At 44.4% G+C, this 16,954-nt stretch overlaps 1 non-coding gene across 1 annotated transcript; it reads left to right on the top strand.

Annotated features, from left to right (window-relative positions):
• Positions 1 to 12,109: 12,109 nt before the first annotated feature.
• Trnas-cga lies at positions 12,110 to 12,184 on the top strand. The gene has a single exon. It is a non-coding gene; the product is annotated as a tRNA-Ser (tRNA).
• The last annotated feature ends 4,770 nt before the right edge of the window (positions 12,185 to 16,954 follow it).

Here is a 16,954-nt window from a genome sequence, read left to right as displayed (position 1 = left end):
AGGCGCTGCAGTCATGGACTGTGCGTCTGATCCCGGCGGAGGTTCGAGTCCTCCCTCGGGCATGGGTGTGTGTGTTTGTCCATAGGATAATTTAGGTTAAGCATGTGTAAGCTTCAACGATGCCCCAATCGCACCTCCCCTCCTACATGCCTAGCATTTAATCTTCCTCACTCATTACGATGATCAATGTGTAAGGAGAATTTCCCACAAAATGTACCATCTAATAGTCCCTATTTTGCCTAATAACAAAGTGATTTACTCATACAATTAAGCCTATTTTCTTTTCATCTGCTTAGTCTAAGCTCTCTCCAGTTCTCGCATATCAGCTGCCATCCGATCCCATAAATCGTGGCGTGACAATGGTACATCATATTCTGTATAATCCACTTCTAACTAGTAAAAAATTCCCTCTTCCAACAAGCCTATACTTTCATTCTGAACGACATATTCCTGAAATTCTGTTTCACAATGACAATTTCTCTTTGCATCCTACATCACACACTCAGTCTACTCCTTATACTCTGAGGTCGGATCGCAATTGGCCACCAGGGGATCTCACCAATTGTCCAGAAAATCCTCCGAGGCTACTGCCGTACCAAGTATACACAGGGAACAATTTAGATACCCAAATAGGGAATCATACTTTCGTTTTCCAATATGAATGGGCGTCCCTCACGCTACCAGCAGTATATAGGAAATCTTTGCAGACACTTCCCTCATTCGAACCTAATCAATTTACCCTAATCGCTCCACTCTTCCTCCACCAGTTCAGCTCTTCCTCCGTGAGTCATCCCTACAAGACAACTGTGAGATCACATGGCCAATATCACGGAATGTAGTCCTTCGTCGTTGCTTCACCTTCAAATAAAACTAATACGGTTGTTTTTAAATCTAAGGCTGAAGACCATTGGTGTATCTGGACATACTATCTTGATACAAAATTAACCTGAATACATGCGCTACTGCGGAACTGTTTGATGTGGCCTGCAACCGTTAACCATCCATGACCTGATTTCTTACGATGTGGCGAGTTCAAATGTGCGCTCTTGTACACCACCGAAAGACAAAAACCTGGCAGTTTATTAACAGCCTTACGGAAGACGATGTTGAGAAAAGTTTTTATCAGTGGAAGGAACGAGTACAGACACATATGGCATTGAGTTGTTTCTACATTTAAGGTAACTACCACTAACCGTACGTACTCCAACATCAGCGGTGTCCACTACCGGTACTACGCAAGAACGCATCTGTCCGCTGTTGCTGATCTGATGAATTGAAAACACCATTTGGATGACTATATTTTTTATTAATAGTGACCGGTTTCGATCTCAATAGCAGATCGTCTTCAGATTTGCTGTAGGGTGCAGTACGTCAAAAGTGGTAAGGTAGGGTCTGAGCACTATGCGACTTAACTTCTTAGGTCATTAGTCGCCTAGAACTTAGAACTAATTAAACCTAACTAACCTAAGGACATCACACACATCAATGCCCGAGGCAGGATTCGAACCTGCGACCGTAGCGGTCGCTTGGTTCCAGACTGTAGCGCCCAGAACCGCACGGCCACTCATGCCGGCCCAAAGTGGTAAGCGTGACACAAAATTAACGATAGATATTGGTAATAGGTTCGTTCACTAACCTATAAAATTCGGAAGTCCGTTTCATACAAACTGAATGGACAAGTGGTGGGATCGTTTGTTCCAATAGAAGACGTGCCTTAAATGATAACGAAAATGTTGTGGATAGATGTGGAGCATTACGAGAGTGCAGACACGTTATCTGAGCAGTGAATTGCAGAAATCGGGTTATCAGCATGTCGCGAACTAACCGGTTTTGGACCTGAGATGATAAGCGGTGCAAGATTCGTCGGTCATAGCATTTCGGAGATTTCACAGGGATTCAGGATTCCGAGGTCAACAGTGTATGGAGGGGAGATTCAGTATTGCAAGACATTGTTCCTGCCCACGTAAATCGCCACAATGGATGACGACAAGTGTTTGATGAACGGGCATCACGTCGCGCCCACAGAGTTATACGGGGTGATCGAAGCTATACTTAGAGCAGATCGCCGTCTGTTGGAGTCATTTTCTTCCGGGCTCCACCATATAGACTTTAGTAGGCAATGAGTGACTCGTGTCTCTTTTGTCTTTCCGTGAATGCTGGCTGCTCAGAGAATTTGGCAAACTTGCAAAGAGGACGATGGGGCTTAGCGCATACCTAACCTTTCAAATGGTTCAAAACGCTCTGAGCACTATGGGACATAACTTCTGAGGTCATCAGTCCCCTAGAACTTAGAACTACTTAAACCTAACTAACCTAAGGACATCACACACATCCATGCCCCAGGCAGGATTCGAACCTGCGACCGTAGCGGTCGCGCGGTTCCAGACTGTAGCGCCTAGAACCGCTCGGCCACACCGGCTGGCACCTAACCTTTCCCCTTCAGAGTAAACTCGATAATGCTGCATCTGAGAACATAAAGCAGGTAACAAATTTCTTTGAAAGAAAAGGAAGAGTGTCCAGGACGAGATGATTAATGATTGAGCACAATGTCAGACTGGGGAAGAACTGCCCTGTGTAATCGCTTGATCTCATTCTGCGGCTCTCTCCAAAAGCCAAAACGAAGCCTGTCGTAAGTACCCTTGAGATGAATTAATTACTCGTTGCACTTATTGTGTGTGTGTATCTGAAATAACTGTATAATGTACGGTGATCTATTAATATAACTCCACAAATTTTCTGGAAGTATAACTGCGGTCTTTAATAGAAATAGCAACGCCCTCATTCAAAAGGCATCGGTGCTTGCATGGTTGGACAGCGATATTTTGACAGTAGACTCAGTCCAGAGCTACAATATTGGTGGGAGTAGCAATAGACGGTCTATTATTTGCGCTGGTCATGTGCGAGAGGTGTTCAATAAATAATGTAGCGTTTTTTTCTGAAAGCAGGTTTGTTTTATTTAGGATTCCGGCTACCATATTATTCCCCACTCTTTCCGCTACAAAACCCTATTTTTAAACAATCTCCGTTCAATACTACGGCCTTACATCCCCTTACTGTAAGGACCTGAATGTCTGCGTGGTACCTCTTTACTGGACGACGTCAGAGGCATCGTCTTGCTTCATCAGTAACCTCCTTATCATCCGAGTATTGCTCCCCGCGAGTGTATCTCTCATGGGCTGAAACAAATGGAACTCCTCGCTGATGCGTAAACTGGTTCGAGACGTTGCGTTGTCGTGGAAAGGACGAACACGCTGTAGTTGTTTCTCCAATATCCAGAGGCTGGTGCAGTACACTTCCGAGTTGATCGTTATAGTGAGGGAGGACATCAAACAGAATAACCCCTTCAGAGTACCAGAAGACCGTCGCTATGATTTTACCAGCTGAGGCTACGGCTTCGAACATTTTCTTCGGAGGAAGAGCGTGTGACTCGTTGTATGGATTGCAGTTTCTTTTCCGGTCCGAAGTGATGAACTAATGTTTCATCCATCTGTGACGATATTCGACAAAAAGTTGTTACGATTAGACTTGTAACACTCAAGCAGCACCGGACGGTGGTTCTTCGTTGCTCTTTGTAGGCTTCTGGCAGGTGGCGAGTACACAGTGGGTACACTTTGAGTACCCAACCGGTGGACGATTGTGTCAGCAACAGAGACGTACAGCTGTACAGGGAGGTGTGTTTCGTCGATCACCTCGACTGAGAGTGTCCGCACGTTCCAACATTGCAGATGTCACGGCTGTGTGAGGCCACCCGGCAGGTGGGAGATCTGACAGATTTGTGCGACCTTTCTTCGTTGATGACAGACCCCTAGCCCAATTACTCACAGTGCATTTGTTCAATGCCAGGTCTCCATAGACTGCCTATGAATATCTAAAACGCTCTGGTTTTCTGCCAAAAGAAGTTCAATAACATCTTTCAGCTTGGAAGAGACCTCCATTAAAAAAGCCATTTCGAAGGCTACGTACAGTGCCGCACCTATCGAAAATTCATAAAGCTGTAGGGGATGAAGCGCGAGTATTCCACGACGTCTCACAACAAAATTCCGCATTTTTCAACGGAGATTGGCGAGGGAAAAATGTGCTCCATTGCTTATTTAATGCGCGTTGTGAAAGAATTTATAAAAATAGGAATCCTGGTGAGAACTGATTGTTTCTTACTGTATTTCAGTGCACAAGCTGTAACGGCAAAAAGTACAGTGATCCGATTAATGTGGGAGGAAACGGAGGAATAACTGCGCCCGGACTTTGGTACGCATGGATAGTTTACCTGCGTACTGCAATGTGGTTAGTTGCGGCTGCAGCGTCTCCAGTGATGCAGGGACCGGGCGTCAGAAGAAGAGGTTCAGCTATCAAGCAGGTGGCCGCGTGACAAGTCTCTTTAAGGTTGAGCGCTGATACCACTGCGATGACTGTTAGTCTTTCTTACGTGATTGGCTTCAGAGAACTTTCTGCATTGGCTTCTCGCATATTATCAAACAAATTGGTGTCGTAGACACCCTCATCCCACAGAAAAGCCAGAAGCATTTGTGTTTTTTAAACATAATGCCGAGGTCTGTTTTGCACGACGCCTGAGACTGGCAATATCTTTGGTGAATATGAACTTAACGGTTTCGCTCTCTCTTCCTCTCCCAAGAAGCAGATATTGTCACAAAATTCCTCCCAATATGGTACCAACAGTCAAATGCTTAAACACGTTGTTCCTCTACCAGCTCCATGATCCATGTGACTGACGGTAGAAAATGGTACATATGGTTTAAATGCCTCTAAGCACTATGGGACTTAACATCCTAGGTCACCAGTCCCCTAGACGTAGAGCTAATTAAACCTAACTAACCTAAAAACAGCACACACAGCCATGCCCGATGCAGGATTCGAACCTGCGACCGTAGCAGCAGCGCGGTTCCGGACTGAAGCTCCTGGAACCGCTCGGACACAGCGACCCGCTAATATATATGATACGTACATAAATGCATATGACTTTCTCCACGTTGCTCGTCCAGCTTTGTACTGACAAAGCTAAATATACGCATGACTACATGACTATGGCGCCTCAAACCGTAGTTTAAACTGAAGATGACCTATTCTGAAGAGTCCTAGCTGCCTCCCGCATCTTCAACGTAATGCAGAAGAGGTACCTGAGGACATACAGAAAAATTTTATAAATCTTTGTACACTGTCCAGTCACATTAATGTACCTGTCAAAAGCCTGAATAATCATTTTTTACAGCGTCTACCGCTGCAAGACGTGCAGGAAGAGAGTCATTGAGGTCCTAGAAGGCACCGGCAAGGACATGGACTATGGTGCAGTGGCCGGAAGCGCCAGGTTTCTCGGTTGACGATACAAGGCGTGAACAGCCTGTTGGGAATGGTCCCACTGATCTTCGGTTGGGTTTAAATCCGGAAAGTCTGCTGGCCATGGGAGTACGGTAAACTCATACTGGTGCTCTTCAAGCTACGCATGTACACCGAGAGCTGTGTAATACGTTGCATTTTCCTGCTGATAGATGCCACCGTGCCGAAGGAAAACAAACTGCATGTGAGGGTGGACATTGTCTCCAAGGATAGATGCGCACTTGCGTTGATCTGTTCTACATTGGAGAATCGCGAAATCGCCCAGGAAACGACGCGAAAACATTCCCAGACCACAACGCTCCCTCCTCCGGCCTGGAACCTTCCGAAGATTGTTGCAGAGTGTTTCATTTCAAACGTCTCACGCCAGTGAAGCATAAAACGTGATTCATATGAGAAGACCACATGTCGCCACTCAGTGCTGCAGAGGCTCATACGCAGAAATGTTCGCTGAACGGTCCTTGAGGACACACCATTGGCAGCGCCTCGACTCATCTGGGAGGTCAGCTGCTAAACAGTTGCAGTGTATTCGCCCGTACACATCTCCGCAGCTATAGTTCACTGCTGTCATTTATGGCACGCGATCCGCCAGAGTTGCCTCGGCGCCTTTTTGGTTAGCGTCATTTTGGCATGCACAGTATACTTTAATCACGGCGGCACGCTAAAGGGTTACGGACTTAGCCATTTCGAAAATCCTTCTACCTTTGCCCCGTTAGCCAATGACTATGCCCTTTTTGACGTCGGATAAATACACTACTGGCCATTAAAACTGCTACACCACGTAGATGAAGGGCTACCGACGCGAAAATTAACCGACAGGAATAAAATGCTGTGTTATGTAAATGTTTAGCTTATCAGAGCATTCACAAAAAGTTGGCAGCGGTGGCGACACCTACAACGTGCTGACATGAGGAAACATTCCAACCGATTTCTCACACACAAACAGCAGTTGACCGGCGTGGCTTGATGAAACGTTGCTGTGATGCCTCGTGTAAGGAGGACAAATGCGTACCATCACGTTTCCGACTTTGATAAGGTCGGATTGTAGCCTATCGCGATTACGGTTTATCGTATCGCGACACTGCTGCTCGCGTTGGTCGAGATCCAATGACTGTTAGCAGAATATGGAATCGGTGGGTTCAGGAGGGTAATACGGAACGCCGTGCTGGATCTCAACGGCCTCGTATCACTGGCAGTCGAGATGACAGGCATCTTATCAGCATGGCTGTAGCGGATCGTGCAGCCACGTCTCGATCCCTGAGTCAACAGATGGGGACTTTTGCAAGACAACAACCATCTGCACGAACAGTTCGACGACGTTTGCAGCAACATGGACTATCAGCTCGGAGACCACGGCTGCGGTTACCCTTGACGCTCCATCACAGACAGGAGCGCCTGCGATGGTGTACTCAACGATGAACCTGGGTGCACGAATGGAAAAACGTCATTTTCTCGGATGAATCCATGTTCTGTTTACAGCATCATGATGGTCGCATCCGTGTTTGGCGAGACCGCGGCGAACGCACATTGGAAGCGTGTATTCGTCATCGACATACTAGCATATAATCCGGCGTGATGGTATGGGCTGCCATTTGTTACACGTCTCAGTCACCTCTTGTTCGCATTGACGGCACTTTGAACAGTGGACGTTACATTTCATATGTGTTACGACCCGTGGCTCTACCCTTCATTCGATCCCTGCGAAACCCTACATTTCAGCAGGATAATACACAACCGCATGTTGCAGGTCCTTTATGGGCCTTTCTGGATACAGAAAATGTTCAACGGCTGCCCTGGCCAGCACATTCTCCAGATCTCTCATCAATTGGAAACGTCTGGTCAATGGTGGCCGAGCAACTGGTTCGTCACAATACGCCAGTCACTACTCTTGATGAACTGTGGTATCGTGTTGAAGCTGCATGGGCAGCTGTACCTGTACAAGCCATCCAAGCTGTTTGACTCAATGCCCAGGGGTACCAAGACCGTTATTACGGCCAGAGGTGGTTCTTCTGGGTACTGATTTCTCAGGATCTATGCATCGAAACTGCGTGAACATGTAATCACATGTCAGTTCTAGTATAATTTATTTGTCCAATAAATACCCGTTTATCTTCTGCATTTCTTCATCGTGTAGCAATTTTAATGGCCAGTAGTGTAGCTCTAGTTCGACAGTACGATATGGACTGCACAGTTTCCTTGCGTCCCACCGGCACGCCTTATACTCCCCGCTGCCACCTGCTGTCTGCGAATGCACGTTGACGTCGAACGTAGGTGGTACTCACATTAATGCGAGAGCGACAGTTTGACTTTCACCTTAATTTGTTGTTTTGAAATGTGAGTCACTTAGATAATACCCATTTCTGACAGTTTCTTGTCTCAGAATTGAGTCATCGATTGAGAGTGGATTGTAGGCCTTGTAGATGTGAGGCGCCGTGTGGACCCCAACTCGCCCCGCTGAGGCCGCGACCGCGCTGACACGCAAGCTGGTCCAGACGTCAGGGGACGGGATGAGACCAGCGGGGCAGGGCTAAGCGGCACACATGGCGCACCCGAAATAGCGGGCCCAGCGCCACGACACCACCAGCAGCCGCAGCAGAGCAGCGGCGGCGGCAGGCCGGTGCTAATGCACGCCCAGCGGGGGTCCGCGCCGCACCAGCCTGGGACAGTTATTTCGGGAGGACGCGGCGGCGCGGCGGCCTAACGGTTATTGTCTCAGGGGCGCCCTGCTTTTTACTTTAACCAGCCCGGCGTCGCCCGAGTGACGTACTCATTTAGAAACCGTCCTCCGTTTGCTTATTACCTTCTTGTGCACCCTAAATGTCAGTTTACGGGCATCCGTACCTGAAATCGCACTTCCGTTGAAGCTGTCCGGAGCTCGTGGTCTGGTGGCTAGCGTTGCTGCCTCTGGATAATGGGTGCCCGGTTCGATTCCCGGCCGTGTCGGGGATTTTCTCCGCCCGAGGACTGGGTGTTGGTGTGTCATCATCATCTCATGATCATTCGGGTAGCTTCGAGACTGGAAATGGAAAGATTGCAAATTGCCAAGGCGCTGATGTCCACGATGTTGAGCGCTCCACAAACCATCATCATCATCATCATCATCATCGTCATCGTCATCGTCATCATCGTTGAAGCTCCATTCGGAGAAATGTTTGCCTCTTGGTGAAGAAGAAAAACACAGTCTACATACGAGGGCCGTTTCAAAACTTCTGCACATCGTATACGCAGCCATAACAGTTGAAACATCCCCGTGCACAAAGCGTAAAGCCGTTGGCACACGAGAAGAGTTAGTAACTTTTTTTTTCCAATTTATTGGCTTTCCGGCCGTGCCCGCTCAGCTATTTCGTTAGTGTAATGTCAAATATGGCAAGGCAGCACTCAATCCCCGAGCATATAAGATCTCCGACCTGTCCGGGAAACGAACCCAGGTCCCTTCGCTTAGCAATCATCCGCGCTGACTTTTCAGCTACCGAGGCGGACCGACAAACGTTGACTTGGCGCTCTACGAGTTTAGTTACGTCAATTCCTGCTATTTCACGCAGAGGTGCCATTTCGCCACGTGGAACCCAAAGTAAGTTCTGCGATATTTCGGAAACATGCCACGTAAAGTAGAACCAATAAGGAGCAAAAACGCTCTCAACATCAGAAACAGAAAATCAGATGCCACACTATACTTGTCGGTTCAGCCAAAGCCCATATTCGACTGGTTTTTATGTTATACTTTACACCATATGAATACATGCTATTTCTAAGCACTGAGTATCCGCGTCCATAACAGCTGAACAAGGGACCTGAGTATCTCGAGGACGAATCGTTATTGGTATGATTTGCTGTAATAAAATGATTAGAAACATGATGTTTGTAGTTAAAGAATTTTTGTACTGCGAATCTTCCTGTTATAACTTGCCTTTTATGAGGCTAGATTTATGGAAGTGTATCGTTCCTGTTAGGATTTGTAATAATTATACGTCAGTTAAAGCCTTTAGGCGACTGAAACAAAAATACATGGTCGCTACTTGCTGAGTTTCAGCATAGAGTAATTGGTTAAGGCGCTAAGTTGCGGAATCTAGCATAGATCGATACATCGATACAGGATCCACGTTCTCCTGTATACAAATTTGTTTTTCACCTTTAAGGTTTCTTAAAGACTGTGAGAACTACGAAGTTGATAGAGATAATTTCTGTAATATATGATGTGTAAATACAAGTGTAATGTTTCCACTAGGTGAGGTTAAAAAATGGTTCAAATGGCTCTGAGCACTATGCGACTTAACTTCTGAGGTCATCAGTCGCCTAGAAATTAGAACTAATCAAGCCTAACTAACCTAAGGACAACACACACATCCATGCCCGAGGCAGGATTCGAACCTGCGACCATAGTGGCCGCTCGATTCCAGACTGTAGCGCCCAGAACCGCACGGCCACTCCGGCCGACTGGTGAGGTTCAACATCCGTAAACTATTTTATAAAATGCATGTTAACCATCGCCGGATCTCGGTGGCCGAGCGGTTCTAGGTACTTCAGTCGGGAAGCGGACTACTGCTACGGTCGCAGCTTCGCAGGTTCGAATCTTGACTCGGGCATGGATGTGAGTGATGTCCTTAGGTTAGTTAGGTGTAAGTAGTTCTAAGTTCTAGGGGACTGATGACCTCAGTTGTTAGGTCCCACAGTGCTCAGAGCCATTGGAACCATTTGTTAACCATCGGCTGTTTATTTGTCCCATAAGTCATCTAAAGATTTCGTTTACTAACCGTCATTCAGGATGTCTATCAACATTATGAAAGTACCATGCGTACAAAAATAGCGAAACTCAACAAATATATGTGTGCAAAATTCCATTTGTATATTTACGAAGTACAACAAATTAGTTTAAAGCATCTTATATTCTTTTGAAGCTAAACAATATCCAAACTATCCAGAGAAATTGTACAATCACTTGACATAATGTATCTTTGAATAGTGACCCTACGACTTATCTTAGAAAATAGATTAAGGAAAGGCAAACCTACATTTCTAGCATTTGTAGGCTTAGAGAAAGCTTTTGAAAATGTTGACTGGAATACTCTCTTTCAAATTCTGAAGGTGGCAGGGCTAAAATACAGGGAGCGAAAGGCTGTTTACAATTTGTACAGAAACCAGATGGCAGTTATAAGAGTCGAGGGACATGAGAGGGAAGCAGTGGTTGGGAAGGGAGTGAGACAGGGTTGTAGCCTCTCCCCGATGTTATTCAATCTGTATATTGAGCAAGCAGTAAAGGAAACAAAAGAAAAATTCGGAGTAGGTATTAAAGTCCATGAAGAACAAATAAAAACTTTGAGGTTCGCCGATGACATTGTAATTCTGTCAGAAACAGCGAAAGACTGAGAAGAGCAGTTAAATGGAATGGACAATGTCTTGAAAGGAGGATACAAGAAGAACATCAACAAAAGCAAAACGAGGATAATGGAATGTAATCGAATTAAGTCGGATGATACTGAGGGAATTAGATTAGGAAATGAGACACTTAAAGTAGTAAAGGAGTTTTGCTATTTGGGGAGCAAAATAACTGATGATGGTTGAAGTAGAGAGGATATAAAATGTAGACTGGCAATGGCAAGGAAAGCGTTTCTGAAGAAGAGAAATTTGTTAACATCGAGTATAGATGTGTCGGGAAGACGTTTCTGAAAGTATATGTATGGAGCGTAGCCAAGTATGGAACTGAAAGGCGGACGATAAATAGTTTGAACAAGAAGAGAATAGAAGCTTTCGAAATGTGGTGCTACAGAAGAATGCTGAAGATTAGATAGGTAGATCACATAACTAATGTTTGTGGCACAACTTGACTAGAAGAAGGGATCGGTTGGTAGGACATGTTCTAAGGCATCAAGTGATCACCAATTTAGTATTGGAGGGCAGTGTGGAGGGTAAAAATCGTAGAGGGAGACCAAGAGATGAATACACTAAGCAGATTCAGAAGGATGTAGGTAGCTGTAGGTACTGGGAGATGAAAAAGCTTGCACAGGCTAGAGTAGCCTGGAGAGTTGCATCAAACCAGTCTCAGGACTGAAGACCACAACAACAACAACAACAACAACAACAACGACAACTACAACTGACGGTCGTATCTTATGTCAAACAGACAGACATCACAGAAAAACAAGACGAACAGTTACCGGAAGACTCCCTCAGCCGTCAAGTTATATCAACAGCGTAGGTGACATAACAACGCGTTTTTGCTTTAAAGGCAAAGTGAAGGAAGAGAGCGTCTTTACCAACATCTTTGTCTGAACGTTCAGTCAAAGATGTTGGTAAACATGTTCTGTTCCTTCTCTTGATTTTAACTAATTCGTTGTATCCTTTAAGCATACAAATGGAGTTTTGCACCCATGTGTTTGCTGAGTTTTGATATTTTTGTATGCATTGTACTTTCATAAGTTTTTAATGCTGATGTTGATAGACATTCTGTATGATGGTTAATAACCGAAACAGGTACATGACTAATGGGTGAAATAAACTGCTGATGTGAAACTTCCTGGCAGATTAAAAGTGTGTGCCCGACCGAGACTCGAACTCGGGATCTTTGCCTTTCGCGGGCAAGTGCTCTACCAACTGAGCTACCGAAGCACGACTCACGCCCGGTACTCACAGCTTTACTTCTGCCAGTACCTCGTCTCCTACCTTCCAAACTTTACAGAAGCTCTCCTGCAAACCTTGCAGAACTAGCACTCCTGAAAGAAAGGATATTGCGGAGACATGGCTTAGCCACAGCCTGGGGGATGTTTCGTGCTTCGGTAGCTCAGTTGGTAGAGCACTTGCCCGCGAAAGGCAAAGGTCCCGAGTTCGAGTCTCGGTCGGGCATACAGTTTTAATCTGCCAGGAAGTTTCATATCAGCGCACACTCCGCTGCAGAGTGAAATTCTCATTACGTGCTTCGGTAGCTCAGTTGGTAGAGCACTTGCCCGCGAAAGGCAAAGGTCCCGAGTTCGAGTCTCGGTCGGGCACACAGTTTTAATCTGGCAGGAAGTTTCATATCAGCGCACACTCCGCTGCAGAGTGAAAATCTCATTCGTGCTTCGGTAGCTCAGTTGGTAGAGCACTTGCCCGCGAAAGGCAAAGGTCCCGAGTTCGAGTCTCGGTCGGGCACACAGTTTTAATCTGCCAGGAAGTTTCATATCAGCGCACACTCCGCTGCAGAGTGAAAATCTCATTCTGGAAACTGCTGATGGTTAAAACGCATTTTATTAAATACAAGTGCGGTGTCTATCACGAGCGAGTTTGTTCGATCTGGTGAACTTCTATATGCTGATGACCTTATTGAGTAGAGACTTATCTTTCCTTGTTGTCATGTTACACGTTCATGAATACTGAATTTTTCTTTATGTATTCCACATGACAAGCATATGGTCAAGAGAGGATACTTGCATTTTAATAGAGCTAACGCAGTTATTTCATGTGTAACCATATTGTGAACACACTATGGTTTGCGAGCCAAATAAAGCCGACAACTGCTGCTAGTGACTGCTGATAGCGCAGAATCACGTTAACCTACCCCTCCTATGTGCCGACGGCGCTGTGTGTCTCGGCGTTGGGTGTCCTGTCCGCATACACGTCAACGTCAGCTGCCTCGTCCCGTGTACTGACCGTCTCAGGTGTGAGTGGAACTTACGGCTATCAGCATGTGCTTTTATTGTTCCGGTAATTTACGTTTTGGGAGAGACATTTGATTTGAAATTGAGGGAGAAAGCGACTCACGTCAAATATCACCTAGCGGCAAGTAGCCTTACATCAAAACTAAAAGTGTGCAGGAAAGAACACCTACTGAAATTCACAATGCTCTAGTTGAAGTTTGAGGAGACAGTGTACTCTATCGTAGCACAGTTTCAAGATGGGCTTCCGATTGCGAAGTGAGCATAGGTACTGAAGACAAACCAAAGAATAGGGGACCGGGAACTGGAAAAGACGTCGGTACTGTGAAAATTTTGCAAGAAGATAAACACAAAGCGTAGGAAGAAATTGCAAATGAAACAAACATATCTGTCTTCGATCTTCACGATCATAAACGAGAAACTAAAGAAAAGAAACGTCGCTGAATAATCTGTCTTTGGTCATTAAGAGAATAGCACAACAACTGCTTCAGCTTTTTTAAAGGACTCTTGTCATAGGCGAAAAATGGATACGATTAAGTCATATCAGAAAATCTGTCCTCCAAGTGGAAATGTGCTGACACTCGTAGGCCAAAGTTCGGATCAAGCTGATGATAATTACTGTTTATGACAAGAATGGAGTGATACCAACAGAGAGTGTATTCCAAGGAACCACTGTAGCAGCGCGACACTACATGGACTTTCTGCGAAGTTTTTTGAAGCCAAAGATTCGCCAAGGAAGGCCTGATCGTTCAGCAGCCAGAGTTCTCATTCGCCATGAGAATACACGACGACATGTTCTAGTTTTCTTTGATTCTTGGCATTTAAATTATATTTGATTGTAATAGGAATAATTTTAATAGAAATGAAGCTGTTATACCAAAACTATTTTCTAAACTAAGTGAAGTTTCAATAACGTGATTGTTAATCAAAAGTGCATACAATAATCGGCACGTAAATAGGAAGTTTCTGGTTCGAATGTCACTAGTAACAACTTCTTATTAACTTTATTTAAATTCCGTATTTATTAATGTATGTAATTAGATAATTAATAAACATTAAATTATATATATTTTTTAAAAATAACGTATTACTAGTTCCAACTACTGGTTGTATGAAAATAAATTGTAATTTGGTATAAACAGCGTGATTCCTTTTTGTTAAATTTAAAAATATGTAGCAAGGATACTGTTAAATTTTAAGAAGAGGAGAAGTATTTTACCGTCTATATGATGTCTCGCTTCTTTGTACCAAATGTTGATTTATTGTGAATACTCGCATTTTCATACGAAAGATGAAAGATGATTTTATGAATAAATTTCGACTCAGTATCGTTATGAAGTAACGTTTCGATTGTTAATAAGTATGGAATTCAGATAAAGGGGAAAAATACTAACAGCGAGATTTGAACTAGCGACTTTTCCATTGAAAATCTATAGCGATACAAACTCACCTACTGGGAAATACTGTACGTTAACAAGCCAGAGGTATTTGCTCGGAAATTTTGTAACATGAAAGTCGATTTTTTCTTTTTTTTTTTTTCCTGGGGTGATTCTGCTTGGGGAAATCGTTGTTTCAACTGAGCTTCAAATCTTGCAAGTAGGAACAAAATGCATGGTGGTTCAGCTGCCCCAAACTACGGGTTTTATGCACCCCTCAACACCTTCAAATACCACGCACAAGATTTTTATATTCTGTTGCCCACTATGCGCAAGCTATTAGTCCAGCAGTAAAAATGGACAGGACCTCCTTGTAGGAAATTTGGTGTATTTATATTAGGTACTGGGATACGATTTTGCTACAGGCCGTAGTTGTCGAATTATTCAATACAATCGTACAATAGTGAGTTACAGATGCGATTTTGTTGAAAACTCGAAACCCATAGTCTCCAGCGAAAACGCATCTCAAGATTAAATACATGAAATTTCCTACCACAATATGACTGGATTTTAAAGACGTTGCGTGTTGCTTAAAATCTGTAAGTAGGGGCAGCTGAATCACCTGATAGACGAGGTCAGAGCAGTCCACAAGGTCTCCTCGTGTAAAGCTATGCCGATAGTCTCACTTTCCAAGCTAATTTATCGAATGGATTACGAGGGAGGGTGAGGGGGACGGAGAGTAACTGAAGTGGTAGGCTGAGTATTCTGAAGCGTTCCTTCGTCTCGTCGTTGGTGCATCCGGGGTGTCACAATCTCCACGTTCCTGCCACAGAAGGGGAAAAAAATTACACCTCATGTCGCTTCTAGGATCCACGAGAGAGCGTTCATTGGTGGGCCCAGTTTAATTCACTGCGTTGCTATATTATCTGCATCAGTTTAAATAAGAGCTGCAAGCCACAGTTTGACCCACGAGATTGGATTAAGTTTGGGTGTGCTCTAAAGCCTTGGGGCTTCAGTCTGGAACCGCGCGACCGCTACGGTCGCAGATTCGAATCCTGCCTCGGGCATGGATGTGTGTGACGTCCTTAGGTTAGTTAGGCTTAAGTAGTTCTAAGTTCTAGGGGACTAATGACCTCAGAAGTTAAGTCCCATAGCGCTCAGAGCCATTTGAACCATTTTCTAAACCCTGTAAACAATAACCTATTGCTATTTCACAAAGTTTCTGAGATTCGACCGCTAACAGTCAAGACACATCATCTCCAGATGGTTTCTAGGAACATGCGCTGGTAATCTCAGAGACAAAAAGGTTAACAGTTCAAACCCAATACTTAAGAAGTACGCTTCAAGTTTCTACGAAACCAAATGTATTTTATAAGCTGTAACGAGTCGTTCCCGTGTGCTTAATTTTGATGAAACACAACCTACCTCCACTTATCGGACCGAGGTCTCTGCTTGCAGACAACATGCATATTCACTAAATCGCAACAGTCGCCTAAAACACTGAGAATAGGGCAGCAGGAATTCCACACCTGTGCACAAGAACACGATTTCCAATCCTCACAGACTTTCTGTACTGGAAAAATAATTTTTGTAGGTAGTTAAGAATCTCTAATTACCGACGTTAGCTACATTACACGTCCGTCATAGAGGACACACGTCTTTCCTCCTGCACCAGTGACGGCTGGTGGCCGGCTGCTCGATTTCGCGATCTCCAAGAAACACCTTGAAACAATTTCAGCATTGAGGCCTTTCCGCCATTCAGCCGCGGGATTAGAGTGCAGGAACTTGTAACCTCCCAACAAAATATTTTAAATGAATAAGAAACCATGAACCAAGTGTAACCTTTGCACAAAATAATAATTAAATGATTTTTTTAAATTATTGTAACCTCTGAACAAAATTGGCTCCCATTTATAGTCTCCGTGCAGAAATGCATTCACATTTAATGTAACCACAAAATTCAATTCCTAAACCCGGAAATAATTTAAAAAAATTCAGTAACCTGACAAATTTTATGACGACAGCAGCGCTGCGCCTCGGCCCTATATTCTGAATAAAAAAAGGAAAATTCTTACCTCAATAAAAACTGCGAATATATCTGCTCTTAGGTAAAAAATTTTCGGCACAGCTTCGTGCAATGCTGGCGTATATTTTTTTTTTTTTTTTTTGATTCTTGGAAGGAATCATCATGGATTGGAAATATTCTTTAAATTGAAATGAATGCTTTTCTTAAAAAAATTACTTTATATTATAAAAATTATTATTGGGGGCATTTTTTTAAAGAAATTAATGACAGTTAATATACATTACTAGATATGCGCAAGGCTGCTTCTTTACCTCCTACAATAATACTCATCCTCCAGAGTCCCGACCAGAGCAGACTACCGACACGCGCAGGCACGCGCCGACAACTGTCGACTACTGCAGACTACTGAAGACTACTACTTACTAGCACGGACTGAAGACTAATGCCGACTGACGCCGACTCGCGACAAGCAACAACTAACTACATACTACTCTCTGGTCAGAGACTCTGCCATGCCTCGCCCATCGCCAGCAACGCATACGTCTTACATAACCCTCCACTTGGGGGGCAAAAATTTGGCA

This window comes from Schistocerca americana, chromosome 7 (assembly GCF_021461395.2).
Source record: "Schistocerca americana isolate TAMUIC-IGC-003095 chromosome 7, iqSchAmer2.1, whole genome shotgun sequence".
Classification (NCBI taxonomy): Eukaryota; Metazoa; Arthropoda; class Insecta; order Orthoptera; family Acrididae; genus Schistocerca; species Schistocerca americana.
The sequence above is the reverse complement of the archived record's forward strand: the minus strand, read 5'-3'. Positions and strand labels throughout refer to the sequence as shown.